The sequence below is a fragment of the Parasteatoda tepidariorum genome, chromosome 5 (genome assembly GCF_043381705.1).
Source record: "Parasteatoda tepidariorum isolate YZ-2023 chromosome 5, CAS_Ptep_4.0, whole genome shotgun sequence".
Taxonomy (NCBI): domain Eukaryota; kingdom Metazoa; phylum Arthropoda; class Arachnida; order Araneae; family Theridiidae; genus Parasteatoda; species Parasteatoda tepidariorum.
Window position 1 is genome coordinate 34,376,327 of NC_092208.1, and position 16,064 is coordinate 34,392,390.

The following is a 16,064-nucleotide window of genomic DNA, read 5'->3' on the forward strand; positions in this document are numbered from 1 at the left end:
CCGCATTAAGTGTTTTCCTTATGGCAAATCGTACTTCTGCAGTTCGTCGAAAGAGGAGTTAGGGAAAACAAAAGTAATTCAGAGAAAAAGAAAATCCCTAAAAAAGGGATTTCAAGTGGAATAACTTTCCATTTCAGAGGTTTCGTGCTCATTTACAAAGGTTTTGTGTAGAATTCTAAGATAAGAGTGTAGCAAAGCTAAATCAATTGTTATGTAATCTAGTAATGAAATCGATCTTCTAAGCGTTGAAATTCTATCAGTGAAGCATCTATTACTCCGATAGAAATTTATTATACAAAATTTAGGTAAAACAAATTTAAATGCTTCTCAATTTTAAGAACTATTTTTGGGTAATATAAGTAAACCATTACAACTCTATTAAAATAGTTTTTTTTAATGAAATTATTAATGTTTTATGATCTTTTTTAAGAATTGTAAACAATAACAAAATTTGCTGACAAGAAAACAAAACAGGACAAAATTTGCAAACTTATTTTAATAAACACTTTATTCATTATTGGATTATTATCTATCTGCGTCACAAATTGTACAGTCCGATATACTAGGTAATGCAACATTGATTTTCGATAAATATGAATAAAAATATATGCTGTATTTATTCACATTTTAAACAAAAATACTTTAGGAATAGATTCATCCCTACAAAATGTTTTTCATGACTAAAATATCAGTTAATATTTTGATGCACTGATAGATTAAGTTGCTAGTTTCAGTTTGCGAGAAGCGATAATTAAGATAATAAGAGATAATAAAAAAGTTTTTTTTGAAGAGTTTTCATAATATGACAAAATTTGTAAACTTATTTTAATAAACACTTTATTCATTATTGGATTATTATCTATCTGCGTCACAAATTGTACAGTCCGATATACTAGGTAATGCAACATTGATTTTTGATAAATATGAATAAGAATATATATTTACTCAGATTTTAAACAAAAATACTTTAGGAATAGATTCATCCCTACAAAATGTTTTGTATGACGAAAATATCAGTTGCTAATTTCAGTTTGCGAGAAGCGGTAATAAAGATAATAAGACCCCAACAAGCACACAACTTTTGGGCTAGTGAAGGGACAATGCCGGCTCACCTAAAGTGCCATTACGGCGGGCTTTTCATTGCCGTATCGGTTCCGTTAATAAAGTGAAATCTGNTACTGGGACATAATAAAAAATAATTTAAGAAGAGTTTCCATATTTTATCTTGTTTCATTTTTTTTGCCAGCAAATTTTTAATTTTAATAAGTTATTAGCTTCTTGTTCCAACCATTTTAAAGTAATTTTTTTAAACTTTGTAATTAGTGTTCCTTAATATTATTGTATTTTTCTAAATTTCAGATAAACCACCGATTTGGAATTGACATCCAGCGAGCTACATTTGCAAACTTGATAAGCAAAATTTTGCAAAACAAGGATGCTTTTAAAAATTACAATGTTTTTAATTTTAAACATCTTAATAAAAGTTAAGATAGAATTTAACTTATAAAATGTATTATTTGATAGACAAGTCATTAAAATTAGATGACATTTTTAATTATTTGGGTGGTGTGAACTACGCTTATAGAAAATAGCTTTAAAAAGAAATATTTGTATTATTCAACTTTTCCTCTTCACTGGAGTGACAGCCTCGGGTGGGCACTGGCCTTGAGCAGAATTTTATCCCAATCCGTGATGTTCTTGGACAAGGATTTATGATTTATTACTTTCATAGTTTACAAGTCCTTTTTTAAACAGTCAGACCACCTAAGTCTTGGCCTTCCTCTTTTTTTAGTGGCAATTGGCTTAGGCAAAAAGAACTTTTTTGTGATTAGAGTATCATTCATTCTTGTGAAATGTCCGGCCTATTTTATCCTTTGAATAGCAATATAACTTATTATGTCAGGATCTCTTAAATAATCTATAAATCTTTTTCTCAATTAAATTTCAGCACATTTTATTCCGTTGTCTAATTCATGTTTAACTAATTTGCTACTTTTAGTTTTTAATTTAAATTAATTAAACTTTATAGTAATTTTCTTGAATGTTCGGAACGAAAAACTATTTAAACTATATGTAAAAAATAAATTAATTCAGATAGTGTTAAATTCTTCCTAAAGTTTGCTTTTTTTAAATATCACTTCTTTGTATCTGAGAATTTATGAACGATAATCTAAATGAATACATTTAACAAAATAAATATTTTTGTAGATAATTCCTCAGCTGATGAGGTATGTGTAAATGCACTGTTGTGATAATATCGAGCCTAAAGCTCCTATTTCACGAAAATATCGGTTCTTTATTTTCTCAAAGTTTCCTCAATTCAATTTGGTTGTAAGTTTTGCGATCGAAGCAGGCACCGTATCGGACCTAAAACTTGGAAAAAGCGAGCTTCAAGCTAGTGTTCCGCTCTTCTTGGCACGTTTCGAATTTTTGATACCTCAGGGGTAAAGTCAGAGACTTATAAATGTGAAAAAATGAAAAAAAAGGAAGGCAGTGACTCTTATCAAACTGCTGGCATAAGGCACAATTGCTGTATGCTGTCGGAGTCAGGAAACTGTGAAATTTGTTGCTAAAAAATGATCGAAAATAATAACGAAAGAAGAAACCAAAGAATGCTTGAAAAAAAAAGTTTCATCCCTTATTTTTTATGCTTTTATAATGCATTTCGAACAGCAAATACTTGATTGATTTTTAGTATAAAAAAATTTATTTTGATGTTTATAAAAGTCTAAAAGCACTCGTTAGACTTTTTTCAGTTATTTTTTCCGCAGTGTTGGGTATGCAAGATAACGGAATATTTTTTGGCATGAAATATAAATCTGAATGGAATGTTATAATTGATTTTTGTTTCTTGTTTATATAACAAAATACTTATCAAAAAGTTGGAACTTTGTTCAACTTTGGGGCAACTTTAAAATAGGGCTAAATAGAACAGCATTATATTACTTCTTAAACTGTAACCCACCATACTGTGGTTCAGTTTTAGCGAAAATATGACTTTTTTTTCACGTTATTAAAACTGTATTAAACTCGCTTGGTTTTATGGTTTATGATACATGTAGAAAAATTAAGTTGAAAACCGCCAGAATATGGTAAAATATACCAAGTTTCTGGCTTTATAAGAACACCAAAGAGCTCGTTTATTTTTCAAAGCGCTTTAGGAACACTTTGGTAAAATTAACGTTAAAATATGGTTTTATAATATGAAATAAAATTTGGTAAAGGTGATAGAAGTTGGTAATTTTATCATGATACCTTAGAAAAGGGCATACGAATCAGTTATTAGGTTAAAATTACTTTTGTAGGTAGGAGGTAGATACTTTATTTACGTCACATTAAAGCTGTACAATGGTCTAGGAAACATCCCTGAGGATGATCAGAAGACATGCCATTGCCATTTTGATTCTATGTAGAGGGGATGACTCCTCTGCTTTGGTGGCCCGACGACCTGCATGCGAAGTCGAGCACTTTACGGTAGAACCGCTTAACGAGAACTGATACAGCGCATCTTCGGTTCTTAGGTAGGATGATCAAAGTGATCGCCCACCCACTTACTGACCGCAGCCAGTGATGCTTGACTTTGGTGTTCTACTGGGAATCGTGTCTTTACGATCAGTCCACTTCGGGGCAAATTACATTTACATTTTTTTACTAAGTAATAAGAACTATAATTGTGAACACCAGTATTTCCGGTAAAACGTTACCATATGAAGAGAAAATTACCAATTGAATAGGTTTTATGTTCCATAACTATTTACTGTTACTAGAATTACTAGACGGAATTTTAACAGAATTGTAACATCACTGAATCGCTGTAGTTAAATAAATATTTCTGTGAAATGCGGTATAAAATTTTACGAGAAAAATGTATTTTACAATAAAAAGTATTTTATGGATGTTGCATTCAGGGAGCAAATACTTATTGTCGTAGATAAATCTAAAATTTTTCACAGTGTACTGTCATAAAAAGTGGGAACAATTTTTAAACTTATTAATTTAATCGATATTATTCAATTATTTTTAGAGCCTAATAGAAACTCTGAAATCTTACTGAACATTGTGAAATAAGAAATTAAATATTAATGAAGTACTAGGAGAAAAGTTTTTTTCAAATAGTTATTTAATTTATCGAAATGTATGATTAACGAAAGGAAAAAAAAATCTTTCATTAACGAAGCTTGTGTCTCGATGGCATTGCTTAATCATAACAGACATCAAACAGAACGAATTCAAAATCAATATTTATTTTGCTTTCGCAAATACTGTTCTTTGGAATTTTTCACAGTTATTTAATGTTAAAATACTAAGTTATGTTCGAGCTTTTAAATTTTTTTTTACATGTTTGTGACATTAAGTTTTACATATGACACTCTTTTTACTTTCTCCTGTTAATTACGTTTTTTTTATAAAAGAGATGGATGTAGTAACTGTCTATTTGTTTGCTAGATTAGAAAAATTAAAATGTTTATTAAATTAGTAATTGTAAGAAGAATAAGAATTTAAATTGAAATTTGAAAAATTAAAAAAAAAATTCTTATTCGTTACTGTAATTATGTTTTATAATAATCTGGAAATATAAATGAGACTGAACAACGTTATGTCTATGTTTAAAATTTGAAGATAGAAACTGAACTGGTTCTTATTTTTGTAGTGAAAAATAATTTTATATAAGAAAATTATGTTACCAACTTTTATACTGACAATTTGTAGAGAGTTAGTTTGAATAATATATGAATAATTTTTTACCTATTGTTTCAAAACATCATTGCATGAGATCAAATTGCTCCTCTTTAATAGTTACAATCCAGTCAATGTAACGTATGTTACAAACTCTTTGAGTCTGTTAACGTTTAAACGTTTAATAATGTTTTCAACAAAAATAAAATTTTAAATTGAAATTTGAAACATTAAAAAAAATTCTTATTTTAGTTATTATTATTTCATTTTATAATAATAATTTTTATTTTATAATGTCTACAAATATGAATGAATAGCATATGTTAACGTCAATATAATGTATATTACAAAATCTTTCTCTTTTTATTATGTAGATTTATATAGGGTCTAAGATGATTATAATATTACGGACAATTAATTAAATTATTTTAATAATCAAGAAAGTCAATTTTTAGTTTATGTTTCAAAATATCATTTTATTTTATTTTATAACCGTAATTGAACAGCCGACCCAATTTTATGGGCTTACGACTACTAATGTTCATCTCCATAGCCTTGTAATTTTGAACCCAATCCAGAAGACAAGGGAACTCCTGGATCGAGCATTGGGAAAAATTTGCCTCGTGGAGGACTTTTTAATTTAACTAACAAGCATTTAATTTACATGAAGAGGAAACCACGAGAACCTCCCACGGTTAGCCTGACGGCAAGGGGACTCTAATCTTTAATCCGTCTACCACTGAGGATATTTCACGTCAGCACTGTGGTCAGTGCAAGCTGGATGCGGAATTCGTATCGACTGTGATTCGAGCCTGGTTCACCTCATTGGAAGGCGAACGCTCTATCCCCTGAGCCATCACGGCTCTCAAAATATCATTGTTTGTGATCAAATTCCTCCTCTTTTGAAGTTGAAACTCAGTTGATATGTTGTTGTTCTTAGCGACACTTGAAAAAGCCAAGCTCGCCAGATATTGGCTTTTTGAGAATGAAGTCAAGAAGGTGGTCATTTTCATGGCATTTAAGAGGGATAAAAAGCTAGATTTTTCTACAACAATTAAATCTTTTTCATCATGTAAATATTTTTTAATCATGCAAAATCAAAAGATGGAAGAAAATTAATGTAAAATAGCATTCCGATGAAATTTTAAACGTATGACAAGCTGTGTAATGTTGAAGGCATTTATGCTTATTCATTAAATAATTATCACAAAGTCAAAATTGAGATTAGATAAATCTGACTTTAGTCAGGATCATTAAGAAATAAATTATATAAAAAGTAGTGATAACAGTCGAAGTACGCATAGAAATATTTTACGATAATAATTCTCATTAAATGAAAGCTCGTACCCTTTTTGACCCAATCCTATTACTTGCACCCTAATTGCTTACAGATTGTTCGGAGAAAGGAATTTTCTAAATGTTTTTAAAAAATTTGACTTTTATCATTATTGAAACTAGAAAATTGTGCTACATTCAACTAATGATCTCTAATAGTACAAAACATTATGCAGAGATTTTTTTAAAGTTTTTGTTATCTATACGATTTATCTAAATGAATTTTTGAGTTCAATTTGCAAACGTTTTAACCTTTGTAGACAACGAAACTGACATAACTCAAACTTCGGATCAAAATGCGTAGAATGATGTTTTATTGAATTTGCTCATAGTTTAGATAATAGTATTTACGCAAAATAATAAACGTATACAACTCTATTTAAGTTGACAAGATTTAATAAATCAATTTTTTTAATAACTAAATTCATATTTTTGTAAAAACGATTTCGTGAATTGTTTCTTAAATGTTTTGGTACATGAAACATAAATAGATATTTTTATAACATAAATAAAATATTTTTCATATCATAATATTATATTTTTTAAGAGAGAAATAAAGTCATGAACTATTTTTCGGTAAATTGTTCAATTTATTAAACATAAATAAGCAATTTATATTAAAAAAGAAAATAGTTAAATCACATTACTATTTGGTTTAAAAAACACTAAAAATACTGTAATAAAGCTCCATTAAGTTTTTTAATACATTTGCAACTCAATTATTTCTCATGTTTTTGTTTGAAAAAATACTTTGGACTGATTTGTTGTAAAAAAAATCAGAGCATACAAATATAAAATGTAAATCAATTAAAAGCGTAAAAAACGCATTACATTAATTACAAAACGAAAAAGTTTCTACTTAAAATAGTTATTTACATTGTAATAAGATTTTCAAAATAACCCTAGAAAAATTAAGTTAACATTGTTTTAGAGATGTAAGTTCCGGGTTTACTAAGAAAATGCCTTTAAAAACATACATTTCATGGTATGAGTTCCGGTTTCAAAATAAAAACAATGTCAATCATTTTAATTTAATAAAGTTAAGTTTCCGATATAAAACAATAAAAGCTAGTTTGAGATTTTTAGCAGTTTTTTAATAACTTTTTGTGTTGCAAAACCTATCAAGCAAAACCCTTGGAAAGACTTATAAGACTTAATTACTTTCTTTGAATCATTATTGCAAAAGAATTGTAAACTTGGCTGCTATGGCCCGTGCAAATTTTATTTAACTATCGCAAAATATTTTTCTAGGTTTCATAAATATAAGAAGCAAATACTTTGTTTTTATACGCTTTGAAACATTTATAGAAATGAAATTCATTTTCTTCCTCAATGACTTGACAGCCATGGTGGGCCTTGGCTTTCTGGAGGACCTTTCCAGTTTTTCCACTAATGTTTTCCACTTCTTGATCCCTTAAATTAGGAGGTCTTTTTTAAGGCTTTAAATCCATCTTTTTGGAATTCATTTATCTAAATATTACTATAATATAAAAATACGTGTAAGTAATGGATTATTTATTATTTTTTATTGTTTTATTTAATAAAGGTAGAAAGTTTTATAATTGAGAAAATTTTTACTTTATTTTAAACTGTGTAATTTTAAATGACAAAATATGAAACTTAAATAAAATCGGTCGTATGGTTCTTGAGGGATTAAAAAATACAGCGTTTTTCAAGTTTTATAGCTAAAGAAATGATTTGAATGTTTTCTTTCAAATTTTGAATTTTGCCTTGCAAAACTGCATAGTTTAAAACAAAGAAAAAAAACTGCCTACCTTACAATTCTAAATTTTTCAATTCCCATGGAATAAAATAATAATAAATAATTATTAAAAATTATTATTTACTTGGAATCGCGTTTGAATAAACGAATTTTATAGTTGAGAGCATAAATTTTGTGATTCGTTTAAAAAATTCCCGAGATATATCGAAATAAGCAAAAAGTAAAACTAACTCCTTGTAAAAAGGTTTTAGCAAAAAAAAAAANAAAAAAAAAAAAAAAAAAAAAAAAAAAAAAAAAAAAAAATTAAGGCATGAACTTCAAGTTTTTTGAATAATGTAGAAATGTTGCGTAGTAGAATGGTACGTATATAATTTAAAAATTTATACTGAAATTTAAATGAGATGCAATCAGTTGAACTCGAATTGGCACTAATTTTTCAGTTGATCCAATACCATTAAAAGAGGGTCATAAATATTGAAATGAATTTAAGTACAATATAACCGAAAAAGAAAGCATTAAAACATTTAAATGATCTGAGGATTTCAAGAAATAATTATGTTCCGAGCGATTTCAATTTTTTGACAAGTCTTTAACTTACTTGAAAGACATTTTTTACTTGAAAACATATGCTATTTCTGAGAAAGTATGTTTTTGTGTATATTGTCAGAGAAAATTAATTAGCAAGTTAAACGTTAGCCTGGCGAACTTTTAAGATTGCATCGTTATGTGAAAATGCTATCACTATATCAAAAGTTAATAAGTCCTTATGCTTTTTTTCTTTTATTTTGTACGCTGTATCTGTCGCTATGTACAGAATATATTTTATGGATTTTCTGAAGAATTTTAGCAAAAATATCTCACTCTGCAAATGAAGCAAGTGGACTGGGAAAAGCAACCGCATATTTCAAACAGAAAAGAAAGATTTCTGGTAGATATTTGGCAGATGGAAGAGCATAAAAAAATAAAAAAAATATGGAAATGTCTAGACTCTCTATCTTGAATAACTCAGAGTTTCAAGAAAACTACAAACATGAAAAAAGATTAAGCTAGAAATGCATAAAAATTAAAGTTTTTTGGAAATTTAGTCAGAGTTTTGATAATTCTGAAGATCCAAAAATTATCAAAGTTATATTGTTTCTTTCGTAATTCATTTTGCATAAAATAATACTATTACTTTATTTTAAATAGTACAGAAAATATTTTTATTTATTTAATAAAAAAAATGAGATATGGCAGTTTTCTTTCACTGCAAAATAAATTTATTTTCAAAAGGATGAATAAAATTCTTAGGAATTATTTAAGTAATGGTTACAAATGAAATATTTGTATTTATTTAATAAAAAAATACGAGATATTGGCAGTTTTCTTTCGTTCACTGCAAAATAAATTTAATTTCAAGAGGATGAATAAAATTCTTAGGAATTGATTAAGTAATGGTTACAAATGAAAATATTTGTATTTATTTACTAAAAAAATACCAGATATGGCAGTTTTCTTTCGTTCACTGCAAAATAAATTTAATTTCAAGAGGATGAATAAAATTCTTAGGAATGGTAAAGGTCACAAATGAATCTCTGAATATATGTTACTTGGATTATGGGAACCAAATTTTAGTAAAAAAATATAGTTTGAAATTTCGTCAATAGTACTACTAATACCATATGTAGATTACGCATACTTGCAACCATATGCATATTGTTCATCCCTATGTCGTTGAATTGTTTATAAAACGCACAAGTGCGTAAATTAATAAAATATATAACTGAAATTTACAACCGATGCATTTCTTTACACTGCGTTATTATGCTTCCGGATGGTGAACCATTTATTGACCCTATGATCTAATTATGATATATTCTATAGAATACTCTGTAGATCCGTTTTGTAGAAGTATACTGATAGTATTTATGTCTTAATAGTTCTTCTTCTTCTTCTTCTTGCTTGAGCTTGTCAGATATGTGGCACCTCTGCACATGTTGCAATTTGTACCATACTCCAAGCCCAATTTTTACCATATGCCCTGGTACCCAAATAAGAATGGTCTTAATAGTTAGTGTGAGCGTGGTAGAATATAAAATAATGGTCGATGTTCTGATACCCTCCTTTTATAAAAAGTATTGCCACGTGTAAACTGATGTCTTTTTCTTACAATTTGAGAATTTGTCAAAATTTGAAAAGATCGTATTTTGTAATCCAATCGTAATCTGTATTTTTGACCAACAAAAAGTCAGGAAATATTTTCACAAGAATAAAAAATATGAATGTCTAATAAATTAAGTAAATAATCCCAGGAAACGAAAGTAGCTAATATATTACTTGATTAGATTGTAATACAGTTAAAACTTAGAAATTTTCTGTTTTTATTAATAATTTTCTACCGAAGGATTCAACACTATGCATTATTTTCAGATTATACTATTAAAAACGTCATTCGCTTCAAAAATATGAAAATTGGAAATAGCAATCGACATGTTTCAAGCACTCAAAAGCAGGCGCCCATTTTCAAGTTTTGCCAGATGTATGTGAATGAGAAGAAACAAAAGTGATTTGAAATATAAAACGCAAAGTTGCCGACGAAAAATGAAAAAATAAAAAATAAAGGTGAGAAACAAAACTAGAGAAACCACAGCTGCAAACCACATTTTTCTAATTTCCATATTTTACTAGCTCCTCTCATTCACGTTTGGCAAGTCTTTAAAATGGGTACCTGTTTTTGAGCGCTTGAAACATGTCGATTGTATTTCCTATTTGTATATTTTTGAAACGAATGAAGTTTTTAATCAAGTAATACATGCCTAATAGTTTTACAAAAAACATATCCTGAAAATTTCAGCAAAATCAAACTATTCTATTTCTTTAGAAAAACAATTCGATTTCTTCGTAAAAAACGTAAAATAAAACAAAATGAATTGAACTAAAATTTATGAAATCACTAGGAAATTTTACAAAGTAAGCACATAAATTGGAAATAAAAAATATTTTATTATAGTATCGATAACTCTTTTTAAGAAAATGTGTTGAAATTTATGGTAGCTCTACTATTATATATCATATATTTATGCATCCATTAAAACAATTAAAATTTTATATAATATAACTCGTCTTATTTATAGGAACAAACAATTAAACAAATGTTTGTTTTTTATGCACAATATAAAGTCAAACGAAGTCTGAAAAATATATTGAAGTGCTATACATTAAAAAACATCTTTAAAATAGAAGCATACAATTAAAATAATTATAATAAAGGGACAATAAAACTTTAACCTTTATCAGAAGGAGTGTTTGTTCGCAAGTTTAATGGGCACGTACCGTTTTAGAGGGAGTCTTCAAAAGAAAATCCCTTAATTTATTAGAAGAGCACACCTTTGTTTAATGGAAAGACTAGAAAAAAGTTTTTGAATTTGAATTAATTATAAGAAGATAACTCCCTTTACAAAATGCTGAAGAATTGTATTTTTTTTCTTAAAAAATGTAAATTGAATACAGTTTATTTGAATAAAATTTTTTTTATCCAGTTTTCAAGCAATTCTAAGAACAATTCATCATTAAAAGTATTATTTATTATTTGGCGTTGTTTTTACATACTTGAAACGGCGTTGAATAGAGACTAAGTACCATAAAAACTATTGAAAATTAAAAAAAATAAAGGTTATAAAGGGCATAAAATAGTAGAAAGAAATAAAGGCGTATAAAGCGTATCTAAAAAGTCTCTACTTTTTAAATGATTGTAACTTTGCCTTTTGTTTTGTAAAGAAAAAAAATCCTGCCTATGTAATGGATAAAATTTATTTTTGTATTAAAATTTATTATTATAAATTTTTATACCTCTCGAAATGGAACAGTTCATCATTTGTTGTCAAAAATATTATTATTTAAACTTAATAGAAATATTAATTTTAAATAACAAATTTATCATATTTTAATTCTTTTATTTTTGTCAACAATCAAAATAATTCAATACAAAACATTTTTGTTTTAAAAATATTTGTGAAAATGACGTTTGAGTGTGCATTGAGTAAAAAACATTGTTTTAAGGATAGAAATAATTTCTAAATGGTGTATATAACTCTCTTTATAAGAGAAGTTCATTAAAGATAACAGTAACACTAGTTACTAATATTTGAAAATTATACTTATACAAACTGCGACTGTTTTTAGGATTTGTCCGATAACTTTTTAAAATATTACGTAAATCATATAACGATTTAATAAGATTTGAAGGGCCGGGATAGCCTGGTCGGTAGGACGCTGGGCCTATGTCCGAGTGTTCGTGGGTTCAAACCCCGCCGGCTGATGACTCCCCGGGTAGTAAAGTGACTGATGCGCGTTAAATCTGTCGAGTCGCAAAAGTCCTCCATATTCCCATAACAAATCGATACCTCTGGTGGTACTGGATTGGAGATTGATCGTTCTCTGATTCAAGTCAAAATTACGATCTGTGGATGAATGAATGGATGTATGAATGGGTTCGCCCTATAAGCGAGTGAGACGTAAGGTGAGGCAGAAGTCGAATTCTTGGTCATAGATGGCGCCACTGGAAAAACAAGAACAATCGCACCCCGTCTGCCTAAACAGGCATACGTTAACATATGATTTGAAATAATCTCCACCTATCATAATGTTTTTCATTACTCGGCTGTAAAACTTTCAGAAACAACTTTTAAAGTCCTTTTTTGGAGTGTTCTTTAATTCTGATATTAAAGCTATATTACTGTAATTTTTTTAAAAAAAGAATTGCAAGTAAATTATCCAAAGAGTGTGATGAATGATCGAAACCGAAAAATTTGAGAAAGAAACTAAGTTTAAGTATGTTGAAAGCATTAAAATAGCCTTGTGGTCAGAAATAAAAAGCTTTCCAAAAAATGACTTTAAAAGTTGCTTCTGACATTGCTACACAGGAGTATAGAAAAGCATTACGGCAGGTGGAGGTTATTTCAAAGCATATTTAATGGATGTATAATTCATATAATATAAACTGTATACCAATTTTTGGTATGAGGAGAAAAAAAGTAAATGATCAATAAATGCACAAAGTAAAACATATACCGACACATTTAAATAGGCCAAAACAGTACAATGTTTGTAATCATTTGCTGCCCTTATCGGTTGCTTTATGTTATCAGATTAAGCAAATCATGTCCCTGTAGGTTAATCACTTCAAAATAAAGATAATTATATTCAACATCATTTGGCATAATGTTATTGCTAAATGTTAACTCCTGATAATCAAAAATTACCATAATCAAGAATTTTTTCCTGTATACATCTCTTTTGGTGGGCTATAAAAATCTATTTCCACAGAAGTATTGATACCAATCGTAGTATATCTAGTACTCATTAAAAGTCATAATTAACATAATAGTACTATTACTTAAATTAACTAAGCAACACTGGTGTCACTAATTATAAAGCAAATTTTTTATGGTTTTTCTAGATGGATAAATAATTTTTATCTATTACTGAACTTTTTAGTAAAAAACCTTTTTTTCATTTCAATTTGCACCTATTACCAAAATTACGCATCGTTGCCATAAATGACTATATGAAAATTTTTTACTGTTTATTTATTCGAATAAGTACCTTTTCTCCATTAAATTAGCATTTCAACACAAAACTTATTTTAATTTAAACTTGTTTTTATTACCAAAACCCTAATTTATTGTAATTTTCGAAAATAATTAGTAACGAAACTAATATTTTTATAATTATTTTTAGCAAACGGTACTTATTTCGAAGGCTATAAAAATTGCCAATTTGTTATTGACTCCATAATTGTTTAATAAAATGTGGTACCAAATATATATGATATTGCATGATAATGAGTATCATGGCAATGAGAACCTTTTTTACTAAAGTGAATAATATAGGTACTGTTAGATTATTTATTTCCCACCGAAACAAATACATACCCTAATACCACCATTCTACACATTCATGGACCATTCCACTAATACACAAGCCTTATTTTTTAGAATGATGTATTTTCCAGTGCAGCTGCATGATATTAGATTTACCATAATCTGAGTTAGACGGTCAACTCACTAAAAACAATAACAATTTACTATACATATAGGAACATTTAAATTGTGATATTGAGAACTAGCTATAAATTTTCCATGACTCATTAGCTACCTTCAGTTCTATTTCACTAGTTCTTGTGGAGTTTCTTTTGCATAAGTTTATAGAGACAAGCTTTAAGGTATCAATAAAAGAAACTGGTGGTTTCACATGACTTAAAAAAAACGAATTCGGTGACGTCATCACCACTGATTTTACCTGTGATACATTAACATATGAAAGCAAAATAATTCCTAAAAACGTACGATAAAACTAATTTTTGATTAATTTGAACTACAAGCTAACAAAACGCTTTTTTATAAAATATTTAACAAATATTTTGGAAAACTCATTTTTTGGGATGTAGCACTTGAAGCGGTGAGGTGATCGTAGTTCTTTTAAGTAGACAGGTCATCCTTGTTTTGGAATGTATTTGCCCACAATTTAATGCAGATTGGTTCAAAATTGCGGATTTGTATAAAGTATATACATATTAAGATACTGCATTATTTATATAGATTTTCGAAGGTATTTTATTTTTTAACCGGCGTAGAGCAGCCAATCCCATTCGGAGTTTACGACTTATTATTGTTCAACTCCCTAGCCTTGAAATTTTGAGTCCAACCAAGAATATAAGAGAGCTCCTGTGAGCCGCGATGGCTCAGGGAATTGAGCGTTCGCCTTCCAATGAGGTGAACCGATACGAATTCCGCATCCGGCTTGCGCCGACCACAGTGCTGACGTGAAATATCCTCAGTGGTAGACGGATCATGGGTTAGAGTCCTCTTGCCGTCAGACTAACAGTCGGAGATTCTCGTGGTCTTCCTCTCCATGTAACGCAAATGCGGACTAGTTCAATCAAAACGACCTCCACGAGGGCAAATTTCTCCCAATACTTGATCCAGGAGTTCCCTTGTCTTCCGGTTTGGGTTCAAAATTACAAGGCTATGGAGTTGAACATTGGGGATCGTGAGCCAGAAGGTTGGGTCGGCCATTCAATGACTGTTTTAAAATGTATGTCAACAGATATTTTAACATGGTCCATCTTTAAGTTTTATCGAGAGGGAAACCATGAAGACTTCTTTGGTTAGCGCAATTGCAAAGGGATTCTAACCTAGGATCCATCTAAGACTGAGGATATTTCTCTTCAGCACAGTGGTCAGGGCGAGTCGGGAGAGGAATTCGCCCCATCCAGCCACCGTTTCAATTCGAAACTGGGTCAACTCATTGGGAGAGGAACGCTCTATCCCCTGAGCCCCCACGGATCTATCAAAAGTTATTAGTTAAGTCATGGAACCTAATAATCACCCTTAAAGTTGTATTCGTATTTGATGCCGATGCTCTTACTTTAATGATGGGCCCTTACTTTAATGATACGCTCATGTATGAAGGTTGTTAGCTTTAATTTCATTTCCAGGCAAGTAATTTGTATCTTATTTTGAGTTGCACAACTCCGGCTATTTCATCTGCCAGGCAGAGGGCATCAAGAAATAAACAATATATAAAAAAGAACAATTATAATTCATTAAATTTTTGGGCTCTATATCTCAAAATGAATAGGAGCGGCTAGAGCTAAACCATTGAAAAAGTACTTTATTCATTTTATAGCTAAAAAAATACTAAGTTTTACATAACAATGTTAGCTACTTTTATTGATAAAAACCATAATAAAGTTTGTAGTTTTATAGCAGAGTGCTGTTACTAGAAGTTTTGTCCTTATTTTGTATGGTTTTGACTTTAAGTATTATATGTTATCAGATACATTAAATTTGTTACAGTCATGTTATTACTATATACGACTGAAATTATATATTCTTTTTTGTCACTGAAGTTATTTATGAACAATACGTTTAGCTTTACTTTACTAAAAAAAGCATTGTTTTATGCATAAACTTTTTTTTTTGAGTGATAACTCATTTTGTTAAAGAAATTCTTTAAAAATTAGTAAAGTATTTATTATTAGTAGTTAAATATAAGTTCAAAAAGAAGATAAAACAAAGGTTATAGACATATGCAAAAGGGGGGGGGGAGAGAAATAATAATTAATGAAAAAAATAACAAACAACGGATTCAAGAAAAAAAAGGGATGAAATTTTTAAAAAAAACCCGTAAAATAATAGTCTTTTCATCAGCACACACGATTATATCCGCAAAAAATAGTGCTTTCTGATATTGTATCAATATAGCTAAAGCAAAATATATTAATACAATAGTGTGAGGAGCACTCAAAGAAAAAAAAATTATATATATATATATATATATATATATA